Below are 20,802 nucleotides of genomic sequence, written 5' to 3' on the forward strand. Positions count from 1 at the left end.
GGTTCCCTTACAAGACAAATCCTGCTCAGTCTGGCTTCAGAAACCCCCGATGTTCAGCTATTAACACCGGGCAGCTGCATCTGGCTATGCTGCAGGGGAATTGTGTTATGACAGGCCTGGTCAGACAGTTCGAGAGACGCTATTTAAAGGGCTCTCTAGTCTGGCTTCTAGCTGATGGTTCCAAGCAGAACCCCCATATAGCCTTTAACTCTTTTCCCTAGAACTCTTGCAAATGTAATGCAAATATTTGCACCTGACATGATATCCAGTTTTTTTTTTTTGATTTTGACATGTTTAGATGATTTGTCTCAGGAGGTCTAAGGGCGGGTTCACACATAGCGGAATTTCACTTAAATTCCGCTGCGGACACTCCGCAGCGTTAATCCGCAGCGGAGCCGTTTCTCCATTGACTTTCACTTTAATTTAGCAGTGTTCGTTTACACGATGCGTACAATTCCGCTGCGGAGCATAGGCTGCGGAGCGGAATTTGGTGTCCGCAGCATGCTCTGTCTGTTGCGGAGCAGTGGCGGACTGGTTGCGGACTCATGGCGGAATTTCTCCATTGACTTCAATGGAGAGTCAAAATTCCGCAATGAAGTCCGCAGATCTTATGTGTGCTGCGGAGCGTATTGTTTTTACTACCATGACATTTCTTCATTCTGGCTGGACCTATGTATTTCTAGGTCTACAGCCAGACTGAGGAAGTCAATGGGGCTCCCGTAATGACGGGAGCGTTGCTAGGAGACGTCTGTAAATAGTCACTGTCCAGGGTGCTGAAAGAGTTACGCGATCGGCAGTAACTGTTTCTGCACCCGGGACAGTGACTACCGATCTCAATATACATGTATCTGTAAAAAAAAATATAAGTTCATACTTACCGAGAACTCCCTGCGTCTGTCTCCAGTCCGGCCTCCCAGGATGACGTTTCAGTGTAAGTGACGGCTGCAGCCAATCACAGGCCAAGCACAGGCTGCAGCGGTCACATGGACTGGAGCGTCATCCAGGGAGGTCGGGCCGGATGCCGAAAGAGGGACGCGTCACCAAGACAACGGGCGGTAAGTATGAATTTCTTTGACTTTCACTAGGGAAAGTGCTGTCCCTTCTCTCTATCCTGCACTGAATAGGGAGAAGAGAAGCACTTTTCCTGCAGTCCGCAGCGGCCAGTCCGCATCAATTTTCTGCACATTTTGTGCAGATCCGCTGCAGAATCTGCAACGCAGATTCTGTGCGGCATTGATGCGGACAGTTGCGGAGGAATTCCGCCATGTGTGGTCATGCCCTTAGCAGGATCAAGATGAAAAATGATCTGTCACTTGTGAATTATTAGCAGGATCAGCATCAACAAGACACTGGTCTATTGTGGAGTATGGTGGGCAGATATGAGCTGTTGGCTTGGCTGTCATAATGTTTTCTTACATTTTATTGTTTGTAAGCCAATAAAATGTGGGCTTATTGAAAAATCAAGATGACTGATGGTTGATTATTTACATGCACAGATTATTTAACAGTGCACTTTACTCTTCATTAAAGAGTATCTACACTTTCGTCAAACTTTTGATTTGTCATAGAGACATATTAAAAGTTTGGATTGCTGGGGTCCGGGTACTGAGACCCCTAGCATTGCAGAAACGAGGGAGCAGAAGCGCTCAGATGAGTACTTTGCACCTTCAGCTGTGATCAGGGCTCCTCGTCAGCCTGAAGACGGCTTATATAGACGTTCTATGTGAGCCATCTTCAGCCTGTCGGGGAGCCCTGTTCACAGATGAAGGTGCAAAGTACTCAGCTGAGCGATTCTGCACATTAGTTTTAGCAATGGTGGTGGTCTCAGCACCAGGACCCCACCAGTCCAAATTTTGATATGTCTCTATGACATATCAAAAGTTTGATGAAAGTATAGATACTCTTTAAGGCTGAGCTCACACGGGGCAGATATGCTGCGTAAAAGTACGCATCCACCTTATTCGCCACCGGGAATTCCGGGTGAAAAACCGCACAAAACTGTGGTGCAGTATTTCGCCCAGGAATGCCCGCTGGGGAAAACTGCAGCACTTAGCTGGCCTGCTATCAGGCCGGCTTCCTGGGATGACGTTTCATCTCCAGGAGACCGCGGTAGCCTCTGTTTGGCTGCAACGGTATTCACATGGAATGAAACGTCATCCCAGGAGGCCGGACCTCTGACGTCATCCAGGCCGGCCTCCTGGGATGACGTTTCATCCCATGTGACCGCCGCTACAGCCTGTGATAGGCTGCAGAAGTCACATGGAATGAAACATCATCCCAGGAGGCCGAACTGGAGGAAGAAACACAGACTTCTGGGTAAGAAGTAATGAGATTTTTCTGATTTGTGGTTTTTGCGGCGGAATCGCTGAGAATCTGCCGCAAAAAACACAAAAACTGCTTTTTGTTGCGGGTTTTACCTCCCCATTGAATTCAATGGGGAAATACTGCAACAAATAAGCAGCATTTACGCAAATACAATTGACATGCTGCGGAATAAAACTCTGTGCCGCATGTCCATTTCTGAGCGGTTTTTTTCGTTCAGTATTTACGCAGAGTGTGGATGAGATTTGTTCTATCTCATCTACTTTGCTGCTACTGTATTATGCTGCGGATTTTCTGCAACGATTTCCGTTACAGAAAATCTGCAGTATTTACGTAATGTGTGAACCGACCCTAAATGTTAAAGGGGTTGTCCACTTTGTAAAATCCCTTTCAGTTAGAAGAGCCATCTGAAAATAAGCTGATCACAGGGTATCCTGCTGATAGGAACCCCAGAAATCAGCTGTAATCTGAGGAAAAAAACTGAGAGCAAGTGTTCACCTTTCCTGTAGCGTCACCACAGTAGAAATTAAGTACTATGCACTTTTCATTAAAATAAATGGACTGTCTGTGTAACGCATAGAGATGCTGGATCCTCGAGAACAAGGGGCTCTCTTTGTAGCCAATATCTGCTCTGTCTATAGATGAGGGTCCTGAATGAGGGACCCCCCCCCCCCCTATTAACAGAACTCCCTAATAGGCTGTTTGACAATGAGTTTTCTAAACTGGACCACCCCTTCAAAGCTTTTGTGTTCTAAATAATTATCACAGAATTTTTCCAGTGAATTAATACATTCCAGTATATTTGATAGCTGAAACACCAACTATCAATCAGATTAATTTATTTTTGGGCGCCCTTTTAATATAACTTTCTTATCACTTTAAAGGAATTTCTGCTGCATTACAGTTTATCTTTATTCATTACATAGTCTTTTATGTGCAAACCAAAAACTGATAAAAAAAACCTTCAAGGACAAAGAAAAGAATAATGGACACTAAGGAAAACCTAGCAATTTACAAAGTGAGATAATCTCCTACAGAAAGCAGCTGTCCTTCTGTGCAATATCCTGTGGAAATTAACCTCTTCTTTGCTTTAGTTGCCTTCCCCCCTTTCTATTTATGTTTTATTGTGAATCCTTATTCAGGATATCCATTTTCAAAAGGGTTCTTTCACACCAACAACCAATGGCAGATCATCATAGGGGCGTTTTGGACGGCCATCCGGGGCCCGAGGCTCCCGTGGGGCCATGGCCCCCCAAAGTACAATGCAGTTTTGTCCCGTTTTTTTGCCGTGAATCGCGGAAAGAACCGCGACAGTTTTGCATTGTGTATTTCCTGCAAAAGGACCTGCATACATAAGGTCACATGACCTTATATTTACAGTTCTTGTTACTGTTTAGAGACCTGGAGGTCACATGACCACAGGTCCTAGTACAGCAGCAAGACTCCATAGAGAAGACTGTGAGCTGCTATGTAAGTATAAGGGGGATGGATTAATTTAAGGGGTCTGTATTTAGGGAGTCTGGTCTGGGGTTTGTATTTAGGGGGTCTGTTCTGGGGTCTGTATTTAGGGGGTCTGTATTAGTTTAAGGGGTCTGCGGTCTGTATTTAGGGGGTCTAGTCTGGGGGTCTGTATTAGTTTAAGGGCTCTGGGGTCTGTATTTAGGGGGTTTGATCTGAGGTCTGTATTTAGGGGGTCTGGTCTGTGGTCTGTATTAGTCTAAGGGGTCTGCATTTAGGGGTCTGGGGTCTGTATTAGTTTAGGGCGTCTGGTCTGGGGTCTGTATTTAGGGGTATGGGGTCTATATTAGTTTAGGGAGTCAGGTCTCAGTCATTATTAGTTTAGATGGTCTGGTCTGAGGTGTGTATTTAGGGGGTATGGCCTAGGGTCTGTATTTATTTAGGGGGCTTGTTCTGGGGTCTGTAATTGTTTAGAGGGATATGGTCTGCGGACTGCAATAGTTTAAGAGGTTTGGGGTCTCTATGTATTCTAGGATCTGGTCTGGGGTCCAAATTTTTAGTCTGAGTAAAAGGAGTTTTCCAGGCAAGTGGATAGGTCATCAGTATGAATAACCGGTCCGTGCCCGGACAAACCCCTTTAATGTATGGGCCTGGGCCTTGGTGTCTGAATTTTTGCATTTCTATAGAGGCTGGAAATGGCTGCAGAAACGAGGGGCAAAGATTTCTCATCAGAAAACTCTGGACTCATCGGGAGAAGTGGCCATAATGGTCTCTATGGAGAAGAAAAGAAAAGAGAATGGCTCATCAGAGAAGACATCACTTGTGAGTAACTGGATTTATAGAGGAGCTGTCACCTCTCCTGACATGTCTGTTATAGGAAATCCTTGTATTCTGCATAAAGTCTTTGTATAGCCCAGGAATAATAGACAAATGGGTGTTATCATTCCCCTTGTCAGGAGGATGTGTCCCTACACAGTGTGATTCTGTCAGCGATGGTTGGAGACTGTCAGTATGTAGGGACACAGCCCTTTGACAAGGGGAATCGTAACACCCATTTGTCAATGCTCGCACAGATAGGTGGTGTTCACTATAAGCACGGCAGAGCGGCGGAGTGGAAGGGGGCTCAAGTTTGGGGAACAACCCAGGGCCTATGGTCTACTTAATACGCCACTGATAACAACCCATGTCCATATTTCCAATTAGTGTATATGGAGGTCATAGAAGGGGTGCTGCGTTCCGGAGCCCCTCTATGAGCCACAAAAAGGTGTCCATCTGTAAGAGCGGCTCCCGCTCTGGCGGACCCTTGAGTTAATTTGACTGGCCGGCATGTAATGCTACATTTCCTCTGCAGTGGATAAAATTTATAGTCAGACGCGGCTTCACTTAGCCGTAAAAAAAACTGTAGCTGGCTTGTTTTTAAAAAGTGTTTGTCTTCGTGAGAGAGCCCCTTTAACTGATCTTCAATTGAGGTAAACCTCTATTTTTTTTAGCTACCCGATATTCTACTATGCATAGCACATATGAACATTAACAGTACAAGTGAAGGTTAACCCGAATTGAAGTAATGTAATAGATTATTGAAATATCATTACGCTATATGGTGCTTCAGTTTTCTCAGTCACATACAGATTCAACAGGTCAAACTCTTTTAATCTGGCACCTGCTATGCCCCCAAAGTGTATTTCCATGCTATTACTCAGTACCTTATTAATATAACAAAGGATGTAATACAACAAATAGCATCTTCAAGTTGAAAAAAAAAAACCTAGTGGAGACAATGCCGTATGTACGTTTATACTTGCAGGAGTATTTATTTAAAGGATGGCATGTTACTGTTTTCTTTTTCCACAGTTTTCTATATCCTATACCTTAATTTATATATTCTTGTTGGGTGCACACCAATATATAGTACTTCTGCAAAGTTTAATCCATTACTGAACGGCCCATAGTGTTTTTACTTTCGGTCACTAACGGGCCTTATTCCGATGCAATAGCCTTTTCACGGCGCTGCATCGGAATAAGTAAACAGAGCAGGGAGCTGTCAAATCTCCCTGCACTTAGCTGCCAGAGGTAGCTGAGGGCTGGGGGCGTCCCTGCTCGACCGGGTGAGATCGATATTAGTATCGATCTCACCCGTTTAACCCCTCAGATGCGATGCACAATAGCGAGCGTCGCATCAGAGTGGTTTTGGAGAGAGGGAGGGAGCTCCCTCTCATCCAACTGACACCCGGCGATGAGATCGCCGAGTGTCTGTGTCTCCGATGGCAGCCGGGGGCCTAATAATCTCGCTGTAACCTGTCATTTACAGCGTGATCTCGCGAGATTACGCTTGCTCTGCTGTAAGTACCACAGAAACGTTAGCGAAGTGTCGGGATTGTGAATAGACATCGCGTCCTGTCTGGAAGGAATGTCTATTCACTGTCTAAACACTTCAGTAACGTTAATGTGTCAGTATAAGACAGCACATAGTGAACAACGCAGTGTCACTATGCTCTGATTACATGAATGGAGAGAAGTGCATGACGCTGATTGGTCACTGATTGGTCAGCGTCATACAGTCCTCTGTACAACGCCCACTTGGTCTAAAGTAGAAACACCACCAGTTGGGCATTAAGAAAGTAATTAGCATAAAGCTAAAATTGCTCCTAACGTCGTAAAAATAGATCGTTTTTCTAAATAAAAAACACTGCTGTCACCTACATTATAGCGCCGATCTCCTTATGTAGGAGATAGAGCACTTATAATCTGGTGACAGAGTCTCTTTATAGGGGTTGTCTAGGCAGGGTGCGGTTTTTCATACTGATGACCTATCCAGAGGATAGGTCATCAGTGTATAATCGGTGGGGGTCCGACACCTGAACCCCGCACCGATCAGCTGTTCCGGCTGCATCTGGGCAACGGATGTTATGCAGCGGTCAGTGCAGGAAGCAGATGGCTCTGTACACTCTATAGCGGCCGTAGTGGGTTACTGCAGCTCTGCCCCTCTTCACTTGAATAGGAGCAGAGATGCAGTACTGCAGCACAGCCACTATACTGTGACCGGAGCCATCTTCTTCCAGTACCGACCACTGCATAACATCTGGTGCCCAGAGGCAGCCGGAACAGCTGATCAGTGCGGAGTCCGTGTGTCGGAACCCCACAGATCATATACTGATGACCTATTATCTGGATAGGTCATCAGTATGAAAAACCGCACCATGACCAGACCAACCCCTTTAATATAATAAAATAACCTTAATTAGACATGAGACAAGAATATTACGGGTGTGATTAGAACACTTATTAGTAATATTTTTTTTCAAACAAATTGATGCACAAATCACGCACCCAAGCAAATCATGCACGTGGTTTTCACGCACCCATTGATTTCAGTGGGCGCGTAGGGGCGTAAAAACGCACCAATATAGGACATGCAGTGAGTTTCACGCTGCGGACTCTCGCTGTGTGAAAACTCCTGCATGTGTGAACGGCCCCATTGAAATCAATGGGTCCGTGTGCTGCGCGTGATTTCCCTGCGCAGCACACGGACGTTATTCACGCTCATGTGAATGGGCCCTAAGAATGTAGTACAAAAATTATGTGACAGGCACTTGATATTCATAATCTTTAATTTACCATAAATTGTCCATAGCCTGTAATCTAATGCCTAAAGGGCTGCCCTCACCAAAGCTTTAATGTCAGAGTAAAAAATAGTTTGGGCAGGTTGGATTTTTCCTGTCCCTGAGATAAATACTTCCAGAGGTATCTAGCAGTTGCACATTCAGCCGAGACAAAAGTGCATGTTAATGGGGCATAGACCATTGTAATTGTCTGAGAGATTGTCAGTTAATTATTTTATGTCTAGGCCAGCTTTATACCACATGTTGCTTGACATCCAGATATTTATTGCAGCACAGTCAGCTCTTACTCAATATCCCTAATGAAGCATAGAAAAAACGAGACCACACGCAAAGTCAGCAATTAGGAATTAAAATCGTATGCACATGGGCATAGTATAGCTCTGTACAACCTCCAATCTGTGCGGAGATGTAAAAAGGCACCCATAGGTGCAGTCTATTGGGCCATAATGTATCTCTGTTTTAGTGGCGTAACTACTGCCGTAGCAGCCCCACTTTCAATTGTATCTACGTCCCCAGGAAGCAGATACAATTGAATACAATTGCTCCACCATTCCCCTCTGTGACCCCTGACCGCAGGCCGCCGTGATGCAATGACGTCATTTTGCTTGCATACGAAGAGCCGCTGACCACGCAGACCGTAAGAGCGAGTTGCTCTGTTCGTCGTTCGTCTGCGGTCTGGTAAAAATGGATTAAAAAAATCTTACATTTTACATGGAGCTGGTTAATGTTCATGCTTGGGGACGGAGAGCCCATTCAATAGTTTGCTATGGGGCTCAGATTTTTCTAGTAACGCCCCTGCTCTATTTGTTTCCAATTTAATATGGAGACAGGCAGAGGGTTTTTTCCCCGTCAGATTTTGTATAAATATGGCAAAAAAGGTTTGGGGCAACGTATGTCTATATAGTGGGATACAATGCAGGCTTCCGTCGAAGGTAGACGTTGGCAGTCCTCCCGACGTAGACCTCAGACGGTAGGCAAAAATTTAATGTGCACAGACCCTAAAATGCACAAGCACCTCCAGCTTTGAGATGCATCTATTTTTTATTACAGACAATGGCCAAAAGCCCGTTTAGCAACCCTGTACGTGAATTAACGAACGTTTGGCAACCCTGTACCCACTTTTAGGCACCCGGTAATAAGCAAAATGTTATTTTCTGCATAGCTGTTAGCCAAGAAGCCTACTCCTGATCCCAGTGAATAATTCAATCAGTAGATATACCATGGTTATACCAAAGATCATTAGTTCCAAACTTTTTTTTACCATGAGGGAGCTGCTCAAAAACATTTTCTTATCCTAAGGAACCCATATTTTGCCCACCCCACTCCAAGTATCTTTAAATGAGATGGAGATCAACACACCATTCCCTACATTTAAAATGGAGATTTCTGCCAGGGGACCCCATGATTCCAAGAAAGCCTGGTTAGGAAACACTGCCATAGACACAGCAGTCAATATCGTATAGTCTGCTGATGCGGCTAGAAAAACAACAGTGGTAAATTTTAAATTGTGTAAAACCCCGAAGGATTATTAAAGGATTGTGCTTGATTATAAACAGAACCATTCTGAAAATACCATTATATTAGGAAATTTCCGATAATGCATTTTACTAATAGAACCTTTACAGCGGCTCCAAGGATTGTTTCATTTTAACAGAGCAAATTTTCCATAAATGCTGCAGCACAATTATTATTATTAAGGTATCGTTACAAATTACTTTCTAAGAGCTTTACAGTCCGGTAGAAACAACTGCCAATGAAATGCTGGTGAGTCCTCACTTATAAAAGATTAGAATTATAAACAGAACATGAGAACATGTAACACAAGTTCTAACTAGGGGGTGTACGTTTGACTGCGGGTAAAGTTTGCCATCATTATTTTAGTTCTAGATGAGATAAAATTAGTTGTAGTGGAAAGGGAGTGTCGAAATGTTAGACGAGGCTCCAAAGCAGAATGGTGGAGAATTCCATTATAGGCGGACAGAAATGTTCCCTCTTCTATATAGGACTGCAGGGAAATTGTTTTTTAGGGCCAACAATTTACATTAGATTTCTGATATTAGGAAAAAGTCCAGGATAAGTGAAGGAAAGAGATCGGCACGTGAGATAAAATAGTCTGGCAGCCTCAGTGCTATGGATGGATTGCAAGAAAGACAGTTTCCTTATGGGACAGGAGTGTAAGTTCTAAAGTAAATGGGGATATTGGACAGTACACAGCGCAGCTGGAAACATTGAGGATGTGGTTGCCATTTGTCCTTAATTTACAGGGATCCACCCAGCTTTTACAGGCTCCTTAATTTTTTATTCTGCTTATCTACCATTGGGCAAATGTGCTTTATCATGGTTTTTGTTCTACACATTCATCGTAATTGTCAGTATCTGTTATGTATTGGATGTAATCATTGAAATCCTTTTCTAAAAGTTCGGACAGTTTTAACTGGGTTTTGTGCACAAGCCTGAATAAATTAACAAGAAATCCAGGTAGTCCTGCCTTAATGATTGGGTTCCATTCCTAAAGGTTTATATAAAAAATGGTGTCAAATGAATCTAATAATATAATGTAATTCTATGTCAATGAGTTATGGTCCTGGCCTCTCTCAAAATTGCCATAAGTAAGATGTCTTATTATATTTAAACCTCTAAAATGAATGATTTGACAGTAAAAGCATAATGCAAATAAAGCAAAATGTAATATCTATTGTACTGTAAAGTTAGTTTACATTCACACAATGAACTGATGTTTATTTCTACTTACTTCGGATCACTGATGGGCTGCAGGGCATTCTCCTCCCTTTTTTACATTTTGATGCGCAGAAATTAAAGGGATTTTCCAGTCAGTAAAAATTCATGGCCTATGCTCAGGATAGGCCATCAATAGCTGATCGGTTTGGGTCTGGCTCCCGTGTCTCCTGCCGATCAGCTGTTTTGAAGGGGGTGCAGCGCTCGTAGGAGCGCTGCTTCCCCTTCATTTTTACTTGCTCACTGTGAGTCTTCGACACGCATTTAACGGCGATTCACAGGTATTGCAGCCTTTTTTCCCCATTGAAGTGAATAGGAGAAGGCTGCAATATCTGTGAATCGCCGCTAAATGTGTGTCGCCGATTCACAGTGAGCAAGAAGTACTGAAGGGGAAGCAGCGCTCATACGAGCGCTGCACCGCCTTCAGAAAAGCTGATAGGTGGGGGTCCCGGTGTCAGACCCCGACTGATCAGCTATTGATGGCCTATCCTGAGGATAAGCCATCAATTTTTACTGTCTAGAAAAACCCTTAAAAGAGGATCTGCCATGACATAACAATTCTGAAGCATATTTTCTTAGAAATCTACATTGTTCTGTTCCTCTATAATTCCTCCAAGAAATATATGAATAAATTGACAACCAGGTGTTACCAGTTGGTGGTGTCCCTACACAGACTGACAATATCCAATCAGTGCTGTCAGAGTTAGACTGTGTAGAGACACGCCCCTTTGACAAGGGGAACGATAACACCCAGTTGTTAATTTATTCATAAATTTCTAGAAGGAATTACAAAAGAACGGCACAACACAGAGTTCTAAGAGAATATGTTCCAGAATTGTTATTTCATGGCGAATACAAGTATTTACTAAAAATAGACGTGTCAGGAGAGGTGACAGGTCCCCTTTAAGAGAGCGATCGATTGTCCACTCAGAAACAATACAGCTGGATATGACAGGATTGGAACTTGCAGTCCATTTGTTAGTGCACAGCAAATCAGAAATGAGAGTTATCCCTGTGGCCAATAAGAGATAGGGTACCAGGAAATAAGAGGAGAGGAACTTCGTGTTAGTGTTTGATATAGTTGTTTTAGTGAATATGCGCAACCCAAACTTCTACCTTTACATACATAATATTTTCCCTTACAGTTTCCATGCCATTATTTCCAATCTGCCATTCATCCCATTCCTCTTCTAAAACGTCTTCTGTGCTGCACCCAATCTCCGGGATGCACTACTGTATACCAGAAGTGGACAAATAAATGGAGATTCTAGAAATAAGACCAATAAGTATTGTCCGCCTCAATGTAGTCGCAAAGCAGGACCCCAGTCAAGATTGACTGAAACTTGACCATTCTAACAAAGCTATAACAACCCAAGCCAATGTAGCAGCAAGTATTCTACCTATCATGCGATGGACGACATCACGTCAGTGACTGTGACAGGCTCCATATCAGACCTTGTAACAGATTCTCATTAAGTGAAGGGTCGTGAAGCATTTGTTGCCTGGTATAGCCAATACTTGTACTTTTTGTGGCATTTTTCCTATTTCTATAGCTTGTAACTCAAAAAAGCTTCTGATAATTCCTGCATATTTGTCAGTTGCTTTCACCCATAAAACAATTGTTTTGCGCCTTTTAATCAACAGAGAGAATGTACATGATTGTGAAAACTGTACCGGACATTCCCCAGAACATGGATAACACATGTGATCGCTATTCTTGCTTCACGTAACCCTCTTGATACTATGACATGTGATACCCTAGAGGACAGCTGAGTATAGAGGGATAGACTTTAAAATGGTATTACCATATTATTTTAATACAAACATTCTGCTAAAACTCTACTAAAAATTCTGTTTCAGATTCTGTTTTTTATTAAGAAAAGAAAGGGAAAAAAGTCCCAAACCCTCAAGGAACTAATAAAAAAAACATATGCTCTAACATTAACTCTTTATGCAATAAACCACCATTTTTAACAGGCTGGTCCTGAGCCAAGGGGGGCATACAGCTTACTTCGCCATAGACCAGGCAAGAAAAGTCACATTATCCTCTGTTGGAGCGCTGTTCTGGGATGGAAAACTCTAAAGTAGAATGGGAAACTACATATTAATGTACATGCAATAGAATTCTACAGTAAAGCAATCCTGACAGTGGAGATGGGAGCAGTTAGACCCTGTTCACACAGAGTTGTTTTTGTTTTGCACGCAGAAAAAATCTGCCTCAGAATTCCTTCAGGAATTTTGAGGCAGATTTTGAACAGCTTGCGCTTTTTTTTTCCTGCGTTTTTTGCCCGCGGCCATTAAATCTAAAGCAGGCACCGCGGGCAAAAAACATAGCTAAAAAACGCTAAGGAACGAGCGCCACAGGTTTTTACTGCCTCCCATTGATTTCAAAACCGCAGAAACTGCAGCAAGAAAGAACATGATGCTTTTTTTTTCCCGTGAGCAGCCAAAAGCTATTTCATACTTTTTGGGTGCTGATTCCGATGCGGTTTCCATATCAAAATCAGCGCCAAAAAATTCTGTGTGAACTGACCCTGTTAGCCATTGGCTCTTAATAGCCTTGTCGCAATATGGAAGTATCTAATAGGTAAGTGACCAGCAGACACTATGGATTGACCACCAGTTCACTAGGGACTAGAAGAAGCCACTGGGCCACCAGTGACAGGACACAATCAATAAAATACCAAGGACAGGATAATATCTTACTAAGTCACCAAATCGTGAATAATTTCATAACTTTCCCAAAATGTAGCCAGAAAGTAGCCACTATCCAGTAGAGTAATGGTAAATATTATATCAGGAAATTCTAATGGCACTTTAGGAGCATAGTCAGGGGCAAATTTGACTGCTTCGGGGTATGAAGGAATGTTAGGCCAGGAACCTAAAAATTTAGGATTAACTGCATATATCCCACTCCCTAAGTTCTCCACATTTACAGGGATGTAAGAAGCTAAGATAGGGGAAGTTATTTAACTCCTTTTTACATTTCTCTTTAATCCCACTAGGGATAGGAAGGGCTTAAAAAACCTACTTTCCTATTAGGGAATTCTTAGTTAATAGAGAGGGAGTCTTCTCTTGACGATCCTCATCTCTTGGCCAAAGTGGAGAGTGGTTACAAAGAGGGCCTCTCGCTTTTGAGGATCTGTCCTGTCCGGCATTACACTGACAGCCCATTGATTTCTATGGGCACTGTGTAATGCTTAATTTCCCCTGCGGTGGTGCTGCAGGGAAATCGAACACTTAAGGGCCTTTTACAACGGATAATGACGAGCCGAAATAACATTGTTACGAACATTTGGTCCTGATCATTGCCCAATGTAAACACGCCCAGGGATCAGCCGATAAACGAGCAAACTCTAGTATCTTGTTGATCGCATCTTTTATTCAGCCTAAAAATCATTGTTGTCGGCAGCACATCACCCTGAGTAAACAGGAGATGTGCTGCCGACAATAATGCAAACTGTGTAGGAACGAACGATCGTGTTAACATTATTTTATACCTATCCAGTTTGCATACTCACTATGATTACCGTATTCAAATGGTAGTTAAACAAGCGCTAATCGACTTGCTAAATCGCCGGTCGACACTCGTTACGAGCAGGAAATCTGCCTGTGTAAAAGACCATTACTGACAGGTTTTCCCGCAGGTTACAGCTGATCACTGGGAGTCCCAGCAGGGGGAGACTTTGTGGTCAGCTCAATGTCAAGTGACCCTTCTAAGGCTTCATTCACACGGCAGGGTTTCCCGGCCGGGTGCCGGCCGTTCATAAATCGGCCGGCACCCGGCTGCATTAGGAATAATAGACCCCTAATGGGGCTATTCACACGACCGATTTTTTGACGGCCGGGAAAACCGGCCGTCAAAAAATAGGACATGCTCTATCTTCGGCCGGGTACCCGGCCGCCCGGCTCCCATAGAAGTCTATGGGGCCGGGTAATACACGGCCATCACCGGGATGTGTCCCGAGTGATGGCCGGGTTTTCCGGCGCTTGCACTCTATCTCCTCCTCCTCACAGCGCAGAGTGCATGTGTGGAGGAGGAGTTGATGCCATTCTGATGAATGACATCGCTGTACACTGTGTGGCAGGGCCGGGGTGTACAGCAGGTGGAAGGGAGCGCTGCGCTGGCTCCCTTCCCCTGCTTGTTTTAAAAGCGCCCTGGCCCGGCGACACCTTTGATGGCGCCGCTAGCAGCAGCAGCAGCAGCTGCCACTACTGCAGCGACGCCACTATAGCAGAGCAGGGAGGTATCTCCCCGCTCTGCTATGTGCTAGCCGCACTTTAGCTCCTTGAAGGAGCGGAATCCCCGTGTTTTCGGGGATTCCGCTCCTGGACAGAGCGCTTGATGTCTCTGTCCATATCTGGGCAGTGACATCAGGGGAAACTCCTGAAGCGGAATCCCCGAACACATGGGGATTCCCCTTCAGGAGTTGCCGCTGATGTCACTGTCCGGATCTGCCCGGCCCGGAACGGATGCAAAACTTTATGCAAACTGGCCGGGCAGAATGGCCGATTTTACCGGCCGGCACTCGGGCTCGGGCGCAACCGGTTCGTGTGAATCCCGCCTAAGAGTACTTTTACACGGCCTGACATGGGCCGTGTAAACGAGCGCCGATGAACGAGACAGCTCGGTGATCGGCGCTCATTTGCTCCTTTCACAAGGAGCTAGTATGGGGATGAACGCTTGTTACTATGATCGTTCATCACCATACATTTCTATCATGTCGGCAGCACGTCTCCCTGCTTACACAGTGAGAGGTGCTGCCGACAACGATAATATTTTACACACATAAAATGATACGATCAGAGGATAAACGAGCGTTTGCTCGTTCATCTGCTGATCGCTGCCCTATTTACAGGGCAATGAACGGGAACGAGCGTTCTATGAACGCTCGTTTGGCCAATAATGGGCCGGTGTAAAAGGGCCGTAAACAAGTGGTGATTGTATGAAAACGGACAACCAGGTTTTAAGTGAAGACATGTTTAATCTTCATTGCCCTTTCATAATCTTAGACGGTATGCAAAATCTTACCTCAGTATGTCTCAAGCAATGCTGCTCAATTTGATTTAGGTTATTTTTTCATCAAATTCACCTCAGATTTGTACCACAGAGCCAAGACTAAAATGTAAAGTATGTACTGTACCTGCGTTATCTTTAATCTGGTGCAGCAGTTACCCTCTAAATGCACGTTACCATTTCCACAGCAGAAATATAGCAGTTCTGAAACCACAGAAGCCAGCTATTACCAAATTTGGTCTCAGAGAAAAGCTAAGCTATGAAAATATGAAATCGATTCCAGAATAATTATTCCAAGCGATTCATCTCAGAGCCAGCTGTGAGTGGAGACGTTAGAACGCCAGGACAATTGTATTAAGACACACTGGTCATATTAGTCTTACCCCAGGCTAGATACAATGGCACACACTCAGCCAGTAAAGAAAACAGGTCACTGCATCAGACGCTTAGCTAGCGAGGGACAAGAAGCGCACTATTACACTCATTGCTGGGCCTCTGCCAGGTCTTCGGGGATTCGACAAGTGTTTTCATTTTCTTGTCTTGCAAACTCTTTTTGAAGAAAAAATAACTTATTGTTCTAACATTATTCTATATACATAGATTTCATCAAAAGAATTACAGTCCTCTCATTTATTTACCCAGTAGGGAAAGTACTTTTATGTTCTAAAGGAATAAAGACAGAAAGACATATTGTAGTCTGTATTTAGGAGGACTTTCCAGCTCTCCTGACATGTCTGTTTTAAGAAATAATAGCATTCCCCATTAACTAACAATGCTAGGACATTTATTCTGAGAACTCTGCTTTTTGGCATTCCTCTGTTATTCCTCCTGGAAATGTACTAAATAAAATGACAACTGGATGCTTCCATTCCCTTTTTCAATGGGGAGTGTCCCTATATACTACGACACTGTCCAATCGGTGCGAAGGCTGAATTCACACGAGCATGTTCGGTCCGTAAAGGACGGAACGTATTGCGGTCGCAAGTCCCGGACCGAACACACTGCAGGGAGCCGGGCTCCTAGCATCATAGTTATGTACGACGCTAGGAGTCCCTGCCTCGCTGCAGGACAACTGTCACGTACTGAAAACATGATTACAGTACGGGACAGTAGTTCCACAGAGAGGCAAGGACTCCTAGCGTCGTACATAACTATGATGCTAGGAGCCCGGCTCCCTGCAGTGTGTTCGGTCCGGGACTTGCGACCGAAATATGTTCCGTCCTTTACGGACCGAACATGCTCGTGTGAATCCAGCCTTACAGTATTAGACCTAGTGGCAGACCCTATTAACAATATACACTACCGATACATTTTATATATTACACACAAGCACAAATATTGCTGAGATACCTATTTTATAAATGCCATTAGATTAGTGGTCCCCAACTTGTGGCTCACCACCTGTAGGTTGTCAGGACATGCTGGGAGATGTAGTTTCACAACTGCTAAAGTTCCACAGTGTGGACCCCTGCTTTAGATAAATGCTTTACTGGATCACCTGTAGAATTGCATCCTTAGGGCTCATTCAGACCAGCGTATATGTAGTCCATGCGACGGCCGTTAAAACAATGTCCGTCACACGGACTCATGAACTTCAATGGGGACGTTCACACGACCGTTATTTCAACGGAGCGTCCGTAAAAAAATAGGACATGTCCTATTTTTTTGCACTTCACGCATCCCTCCATAGACTTTAGTTTATGGGGAATGCTTGATAACGCGCCCCGCATGGGTGCAGCGCGGGTGCACATCAGACGTGTAAAACTGTAGATTTTCCCGTCTGAGGTTGGCAACGTTCGTCTGAATGTAGCCTTAGGCCAAGTTCAGATGGCGGTGCTTTAGCTCTGTACAAGATCCATATATTTAGTGCCAAGAACTGGATCGAATCCCTTCAGGATAAAGCAGGGAATATATAAGGTTTACATAACGCAACTGAGTGCTACTAGTAACGTCTGTGAGAGCTTTACTTGGAACATATGAGAAAAAGGTATTTGCATACAGATTGTAAAAGTGTCGCCAACTTCATTATAAAGTACTCTGTAGCAGATATACAGGGTCTAGGCTGAGCATGGGCAACTTTCCATATTCCAAGTGTTGATGACTTACATCTTCCATAATCCTCAGCCAGTCGCTGCTAACTGACATAGCATCACGAGAGCAGAATTGCTCAATTTGCCTATGCTAAAATTACAGTGAAAACAGGACAGTGGCTAGTGGCTATGGTATTGTAGATTTTGAGGAGCCAGATAATATAACACATAGGAAAATCTTCTGTTCATCAAGGGTTAAATATTAGTTGCCGTTTTACTTTAAAAATATCCTTGTTCGTGACAACTGTACTCACAAAGCATGACGTTAACATGACTGCAATGTCGGACTGGGACTGTCATGGGCCTCTCTGAGCTGGGACTAATGTTGTCCCTATACCCTGGGGCCATGATGTCGCTTAATGTGAAGTGTTCAGCCAATCACTGGAGAGGAAAGTTATCCAATCCACTGACATCTAAAAGGAAACTTTCAACGGGAGAAGGTATGTCTTTTCTGTTGGTCCCCCTTGTGGAATACAAAAAATAAAAGTAACGAGTATTAGATAATCTATGCATAATGTTGGGGGCTGGACACAAAAAAAAAAAACAACAAAAATAAAATATTGGGAACTGGTGGCCATATGCACCCATGAAATGGATGGCTAATGGGAGAAATACGAGGCATTTGCCCTTCCGCTCTATAGTATGAGAATCGAGATCCGGCAGTGTCAGTCAACAAGCTTGCGGGTAGCGGTGTTTATTACTGGGCGACACCTGGATCTCTCTAGCAGCTACTTAGTGAGCACAGCTCCTGAGAAAATGATTTATTAGAAAGGATTTTTCTCATAAATATGTTTTAAGACACACTAATTTGTCTGGTCAGTGGGTACAAATTCTGGGACCCGCCACTGAGGCTTCTCTACACAGGAATGGACACTTTCCATTGAAATCTTTGTTAAATATGGAAACAGTCCAACTGGCTGATGGCTCAGACAGTCCCAGCCTGAAAAAAAAGTTAAAGGGATTGTCCCATAAGAAGATCTCCTGTCCATCTTCCCTGTTACTTCAATTAACCAGTGCAGAGATCCACTTGATCTGGAGCCTTGTCGTGAACCATTGAATCCAAAGAGCTCCATGTCATACTACACCTCCCCTGTAGCGCTGGCTTCCCCAAGTTAATTGAAGGGGTCCACATGATGGGACCCTCGTTCATCAACTGTTATCATTGGGGTTTTGGCAGCTGTGGCCTAGTGATCCGTTTGTTGCAGGAGCAATGAAAGGAGGATATTCTGAAAGGGTGCTAAGGTGATCTAAGGTGATCTGAGGTGATCTAAGGTGATCTGAGGTGATCTGAGGTGATCTAAGGTGATCTGAGGTGATCTAAGGTGATCTGAAGTGATCTAAGGTGATCTGAGGTGATCTAAGGTGATCTGAGGTCCAGGTCTTGTCACTGGATAAGTGACAATACAATATGGCTGCATAATGATCATCAGAAACCAGCCTACCTCTGGGAAAGAGGCCATGTCAAGGCATCTTTTGGTGATGTTTCTTTTTCTTTAGGTGATAGAAGTCTGGAATATCATGTAAATCCAGTAGAGACTGCAATAGTTAACAATAAAATGACTTTACCTTATAAATGGCAAAACACAAATCTAACTGTGCCGTGGAGGAGAAGCGCACACATATAAATAATCCCCACAAAGGCCGTCCCACCCTCCAATAGTTCCGAGAAGGGAGAAACATGTCAGGCTCCTGTTGGGATGTGATTTATGAGGTTATTTTTCAGCCTTCTCTCTCAGTAATGATAATCTCTGCCCTGTCAGACTACACATGATGTATGCCCGGCTGAATGGCTTGTTTAAAATCCCTTTTATCCCACATTTCCTGGAGCAGACAGATCACCAGTCACCGGACAATCTAAAAAACCTTATAAAACATGCCGGATATCTTACAGATTGCAGGTTGAAAGGGCATTCAGGGGGTTGCGTCATACACATGGGTACAAATATAGCCATGGCAGGCGCTATGAGACCCAGAGATTGAGGGGCTCGACTTTTTGGGGAATGATGACAAGTTGGTCTCTTTCCGCTACCTAGCAGAAACTGCAGCACATTTCAGATCCTGGAATTGGGAACAATACACATGACTAGATGAAGGTTTATAGAGCCACTTACCTATAAAATAATTGCCCCCCAGTTATCACCAGTCTCTGTGGCATGGCATGGTGCCCATCTTAATGACAGTGAAGAACAACCTGAGGCGTCATGTGATGAGGGGGACTCGGCACCTTCTGAACAATACAGCTTTGTTCTGTCAAAGGGGATTACAGAGGGTGCGTGACCTTGTAACCGGCCGGACAGTTTAGATCGTTTTACTGGTAACAATCTAGATAATCCCGTGAGCCAGACTAAAGAAGTATTACTAGTTATCAATCAGTATATGAGTTCCCCATAAGACTGTGTGACAATGACAATGTGTGCGCTAGAAGCAAGCAATGCAGGCACATCAAGCGAGCGCAGCGCAATAGTTCACTCTCCCATTCACACATATAAGAGGCCAAATGATGTTCAATCATCATAGCCACATGGAGCGATTACTAGTCCAATATGAAAGATGACAATCATTTATAACCATAACAGGCCAACATATACAATATAAAAATGTGATTTCTATATATTGCTCCTACATTACAACTATCTAATGTAGGGAATCATCACCAGATACAAGTAATATCGCAATAGTTCTGAGCACAAGAATGAACATTGTTTACATTAATAAATGCACATCTCAAATAAGATCACTAGGCTGAAATGACAGGGTACAGAGATGCAGCAGAGCTCAGTTGTGAGATGTAGTGGTGATGAATGGGTCATTTGCACATATTAATCTCCTATGACATAGGTAAGCCCAATGAACCCAAAATGATGTCACAATGCAACCTCGAGCTGAACGGGCTATATGAGCTCTGCTACATCTGTACATAAAGAATGAAGACAGGTTATATGGATGAAGGGACCAGCACCCCGCGCTCATATAATAGAAGGGTTGGGTTAAGCCTGTATCACCCCTGAGAACAAAGCTCCGGGGGCAGCGTTACCATGGATACAATCATTCAGCATCTGCTCCCGAGTCCACACACAGGACCAGTGCCCCTAGATCATGCCACTCATCAGTGTGCTGGATATTCCGCATCTCCAGACCATAAACTGCCTCATTCATGTTCTCAGCATTCAGGAATCACCTTTGTCTCCTCAGCGAGAAGTCTCCTGGAGAAGAGATGCGCGTCCAGAGCCCAGCGGCAGCCGCAGCAGCAGCAGCACAGAGCGGCCTCCCAGGCAGTCACCGGGCCGGCCAAAGCACACACACATAGGGTTAACCCTGGAAGCAAGACACGCCTCCAAATACTGATTGGCCAAAGCGTCGTACAAGAGACCAGAGCCAACAGAGACCCCGCCCCATTAGATCACAGGCTGCCGCCCTTTTTGCTACAAGCTCACTGCTACTGCGGATTTCCAGAAAACTGAGAACATCCACTAACCTGCAGCCTCCATGTATTATACTATTATTTATACACTGCAGTATGGTGGCAACTATATCTATCTATCTATCTATCTATCTATCT

The 20,802-nt window shown here is 44.1% G+C and overlaps 1 protein-coding gene across 3 annotated transcripts in view; it reads right to left on the reverse strand.

Annotated features, from left to right (window-relative positions):
- The window catches only part of SNCAIP (synuclein alpha interacting protein), a 219,517-nt gene extending 198,965 nt beyond the window's left edge, over window positions 1-20,552 (reverse strand). For all 3 annotated transcript variants that reach the window (XM_075836246.1, XM_075836229.1, XM_075836238.1), the window contains exon 1: window positions 20,422-20,552. The gene's annotated coding sequence lies outside the window, so the exon portion shown is untranslated. The remainder of the gene's footprint in view (window positions 1-20,421) is intronic.
- Between the last annotated feature and the right edge of the window lie 250 nt (window positions 20,553-20,802).

This window comes from Rhinoderma darwinii, chromosome 1 (assembly GCF_050947455.1).
Source record: "Rhinoderma darwinii isolate aRhiDar2 chromosome 1, aRhiDar2.hap1, whole genome shotgun sequence".
Taxonomy (NCBI): domain Eukaryota; kingdom Metazoa; phylum Chordata; class Amphibia; order Anura; family Rhinodermatidae; genus Rhinoderma; species Rhinoderma darwinii.